General features: G+C 51.0%; 1 long non-coding RNA gene across 2 annotated transcripts; it reads left to right on the top strand.

Annotated features, from left to right (window-relative positions):
- Positions 1 to 993: 993 nt before the first annotated feature.
- LOC114227265 (uncharacterized) lies at positions 994 to 4567 on the top strand. Of its 2 annotated transcripts, none has more exons than XR_008558347.1 (3): positions 994 to 1083; positions 1473 to 1867; positions 4442 to 4567. It is a non-coding gene; the product is annotated as an uncharacterized LOC114227265 (long non-coding RNA). The 2 variants fall into 2 exon arrangements; XR_003613317.2 differs by lacking the exon at positions 4442 to 4567 and adding an exon at positions 3091 to 3261.
- Positions 4568 to 4892: the final 325 nt, after the last annotated feature.

Below are 4892 nucleotides of genomic sequence, written 5' to 3'. Positions count from 1 at the left end.
AAAACGGACTCGGAAAGATCAAACATCTCTCTCTTAAAAAAAAAAAAAAAGACGAAAGAAAAAGAAAAAGGCATACCAGCTTCCTTTCTTGGGCCAGCACTAAGGCACATGACTTGACAGTGTGAGGGCAGAGCGGTGGAACCTGAGGGCAGCTTCGGCGCAGTCTTGCCGGTGACCTTTTCCAGGTGGGTGTAAGTGCCCCAGGATGGCACGGCTGCGGATCTCCATCTTCTCCAGGTCAAGGTTTAAAGCAGAGCTGCTGAGCAAAGGAGTGCATGTCCCTCCCACTTTCCCATACGTGCACTCCTAGGCCTGAATCACCATGACCCTCAAAAGATGGTGGGTCATAGTTGAAACCCCTGGGAAGGAATGTCCCAGCTGCTAAGGTCCAGGAATAAGATGTGCCATGAGTTTCTGAGTCTGTTCCTCAGACTCTGCCACAGTGACCTTTGTAAAATGCAGAAATCCACAGTCATTCTCAGAACTAGTCTCTGGACCTGACGACGGTGCTGGTCCCAACTCCTTAGCCTGGAGGACAGGGTCCTCTTAGATGTGGCCCCTGCTTCCACACCCAGCTTCACCTCCAGCTAAGCCCCCACCCAGCCCGGCTGCAGCCAGCCGAGGTTTGCACTTGCTTTTCCACACACACCAGGTCACTTTGGAGCCACATCAATCTGTCCACACTGACACACCCCCCCCCCCCCACACACACACACACAATGAATGCAGCCCAGCCCATCCCTCCTCACAGCTACTCTGATAAGACCCCTCCCCCCATGTCTTTACACTGAAGGAACCACTCCTTTGGCCGGGCCCCCACTGTGCCCTATATTAACTCCCATCATAGCTTCCTGGGAGACTTTTCTTCTTTAACCGCAAGCATCCGAGAGGGCATTGGTCCTGTCAGAAAAATCTCTGCATTCCCAGAACCCGACTCACTGCCTGGCAACCAAATGTGTCATAAATGTTTAAGCACTGAATGAATCCGAGGCTATAATGTCATCATGACAGGGAGAGTACAGTGAAGGAGATCAGCTGGAACCTTTTCTTTCCTCCGTCCGGAAAGGACCCTGGCTGCACTAAGTACGTTTCTGTGTAGAGGAAAACCCACTGAACTGATTAAGGCAGGTCTCCTGGGCTGAATGTCTGTGTGCCCCCCAAATCCCTATGTTGAAGCCCTAAGATGATGGTATTGGAGGTGGGGCCTGTGGAGGATGACCTGGTTTAGATGATGAGATTAGTGCGCTTCTAAGGGAGCGCGCCTATGGGGAGGGTGGCTGTCCACAAACCAGGAAGCGGTTCTCACCTGCAACCCTGATCTGTGGGGCACCTTGATCTTGGACCTTGAGCCTTCAGAACGGTAATGGGGGAATAAGGACACATATGTAAAAAAAAAAAAAATAGAAATAAAATAAAAAATAAATAAATAAATAAAGTTCTGCTGTTTCAGCCACTCTGGTACTTTGTTACAGCGGCCCAAGCAGATGGAGATTGCAGGCGATTTTTAGATGCATCGCATGGTTTAGCCAAAATGAAGATGGCTTGGGGGCACCATCTTCTGTCAAGGTGTAAGATTCCTGAGCGCGGGAGGCTCACAGATGCCTCACACCGAAGGCAGACGGACTGAAACAGAGAGAGCACCAAGGAAGTGGCAGCCAGGCCTCAGGGAGTGCTCCCCAGGCTGACCTGCTGAGTGGGGCACCTGCACAAGCAGCTACGGGGGAAGCATATCATTTTGGCTGCTACGGGCAATCAGCCCTTCACAGAATCCGAGGACTGAAAGAAAACTCCTCCGCTGTCACTTGAGGCTGACCAACTCCCTGTTTAAGTAAAAGCAGCTAGTTCCCAGTTCCACAGTGAGGCCAACGTAAGTCACAACACCGTAAAAACGTTACAGACACCGGATCTAGCGTGTTATAAGCAACATGGGTTGTGCGATGGCTTACCTGGGGTTCCCCGGGGCCCGCTGACTTCAGGAGATCGCTCGTTCTCAGGGTGGCTCCTTCTCCCCGGCAGCAGCGGGGCACATACAAACCATGTGATGGTTTACTGGGCATCAGCTGGAAAACGCATGTTCTAGAAAACGTATCCAAAAGCTCCCTAGGTTTTTACCTCTATGTTGGTTAGCCATTTCTTATCACTAAGGAAAGGTAAATCCTGAGAATCCATTTTTGACAGCTCAGTATCAAAGACGGATTCAGGCAAAATTAAAGACAGGAACGTAATGTGTCCTCAGACAGGGAAGATGGTCCACGGAAGCTCAGGTTCTGTGTGTCTAAGGGAGGCATCCATGTAGGTCTCCGTCTCAAACTCTTTTTGCCCCCAAGACCCTTCACTGGTCTTCTGCCCACCAATGTGCTGACCTGCCCCACAGCCCCATGTCCTACAGGGATCACTGGTCCAACTAGTTAGGCTGACTAGTTAAAATCCTCAATCAGGTCTTTACTCTTATATTTACCTCCTCTGTCACCAAAATCCTGTCACTTCTTCCTTTAAAATATTAGGGACAGACAAAAACATGTCAACCTTCTCTTGGCCAAGCCTTGTAACCAAAGCACAGGTTAGAGTTGGCTGGCTGTTCTCCAAAATTCATACCGCCTGTCTGTGCAGGCATCTTGCTGGGCGGGGAACCGATCCAGTCACCTCTGCCCAGTGAGAGGTCCTGCTTCTCAGCTGGGAGGGGACCAGATCCAGTCACCTCTGCCCAGCCAGGGGCCCTGCTTCTCAGCTGGGAGGGGAGCCAGATCCAGTCACCTCTGCCCAGCCAGGGGCCCTGCTTCTCAGCTGGGAGGGGACCAGATCCAGTCACCTCTGCCCAGCCAGGGGCCCTGCTTCTCAGCTGGGAGGGGACCAGATCCAGTCACCTCTGCCCAGCCAGGGGCCCTGCTTCTCAGCTGGGAGGGGACCAGATCCAGTCACCTCTGCCCAGCCAGGAGCCCTGCTGCTTAGCCCACCTCTTGCATTACGGCGTGACCACGTGAATTAGCTCCAGACCACAGAATGTGAGGAGTGACATGTGCCACTGCCAGGCTGGCCCGTGGGAAACTCCCCCACACGGATCCTCGTGCTTCTCCCTTCTCTGCCGGGCAGCAATACAATGTGAGGACGGTGGTACACCAAAGGGAAGAGGCCTGGGTTCTCAGTCACCACGGGAAGGAAAGTTACCCTCAGCCCGGCAACTGCCCACTTAACCGACACGTTAAAACACGTTTTATGGTATTGAGCCACTGAAATCCTGCGGTTTCCTTTTTTACAGCAAGAACTCTAGAACCATGTAAGGTTATAAAGTCATCTCTGCATGAACAATAATAAGGGCTATGGATTTGCCTTTGATAATATGGCTTGAACCCCTGAAGTATACTATTGCCTTTTGAAAATAATAATTATACTATATATAGTATTAAAAATAGCCACCATGTACTGGCCTCTATGTGCTAGGCAGGAACCACACTGTCTGTTTTATGTGTTTTGACTTATAAACATCCCGTCAGATATTTATAGAACTTAGACCTGGGGAAGGTAACAGGTACAAGCCTGGATCACACAACCAGAAAACACCACAGCCACCTCCAGCCCACACCGATTTTCTCCAGAGCTCATGTATTTACTATTTGCTACCCTGACTTTTTTTTTTTTAATCCTCACCCAAGCATAGTTTATCCATTGCTTTTCAGAGAGAGAGTAGAAAGGAGGGAAGGAGGAGGAGAGAGACATAGCAGAGAGAGAAACATCAATGTGAGAGAGACACATCAATTGGTTGCCTTCCACACAGTCACAACCGGGGCCGGGGATCGAACCTGCAACCCAAATACGTGTCCTTGACCGGGAATCAAATGAGGTCAACACTCTAACACTGAGCAATGCTCTCCAGGGCGCTACCCTGACTTAAGAAAGAAGAAAAGCACATTGCCTCAGGACTCTGCATTGTACAACGGTGAATGTCAATTTTTTTCTGCCCCAAACAGTAAGCAACCTGGCGCGTTAGCACACCGCACAGTCGGTTAGGTCCAGCTGCAGGGGCCCCAGCCTGTGTAATGCAAAGGGCTTTCCCGCCGCTCATCTCAGCTGTCCCCACCCCAAGGCCAGCGCTCCGCCCTCCACCCATGAGTGCCTCGCTCACCTCACGGGACACCTCCAGTTACACTTGCACTCTGTCTGACCATGTCTTAACCACCAGCTTTCGAATCCAGATCTCGGACAGATTCCAAAATAGCTGGCCCTCCCTAGAACTCGGCTGAAGAGCCCTGAAATACCATTTCATCCGGCCCCCGTGTCTGCCTCTTCCAGAAAACCCAGACCACAGGTCGCGTGCAGCACACCTCCGGCCGGCCTGGAGAAATGAATCCGATCCCCAAATAAATCCACCGTGATGAGTTTTTCAAAAGCTAATGATCTCGACATAAACCGCCTTGTTTATGAGCGATGGCTTTCCAAATTACAGGCCGAGGGGACACTCATCAGTCACAGAGTCTTCCTACACAGAGCACCTTCCACGTCCCCCTGCCACTGCCAGCCTCTGCCAGCTGACAACCGGGGAGCCCGTTTGTGGGGCAGGGGAACCAGGGAGGGCGGAGGTCATCTCTCAGGGGGCACCGACCCCCTCGCCGGAGAGACGCTGGACAGGTACTTTATGGGCCAACCTTGGCACAGAAATGTAACTTTCCGAGTTAAAATGAAGAGAAAGACAAATTAGGCACTTCCATGAGAGTCCTGCTTTTTTTCCTGTTGCCATGGTAACCACTACTCCATTTTAGGAGAGGGAAAAGGAAGAGTGGGCCTTCAAACTAAGCTATAAAATTCGTCAGGGATGTATCAAAAAGGGCTTTAAAAAGATACTCCTTTTAATTAGTTCACGGCTAGGAATCTGTCCAAGGGAAATAGCCTGATAGATG

The sequence above is a fragment of the Eptesicus fuscus genome, chromosome 15, assembly GCF_027574615.1.
Source record: "Eptesicus fuscus isolate TK198812 chromosome 15, DD_ASM_mEF_20220401, whole genome shotgun sequence".
Classification (NCBI taxonomy): Eukaryota; Metazoa; Chordata; class Mammalia; order Chiroptera; family Vespertilionidae; genus Eptesicus; species Eptesicus fuscus.
This window is presented reverse-complemented; position numbering and strand designations above follow the sequence as displayed.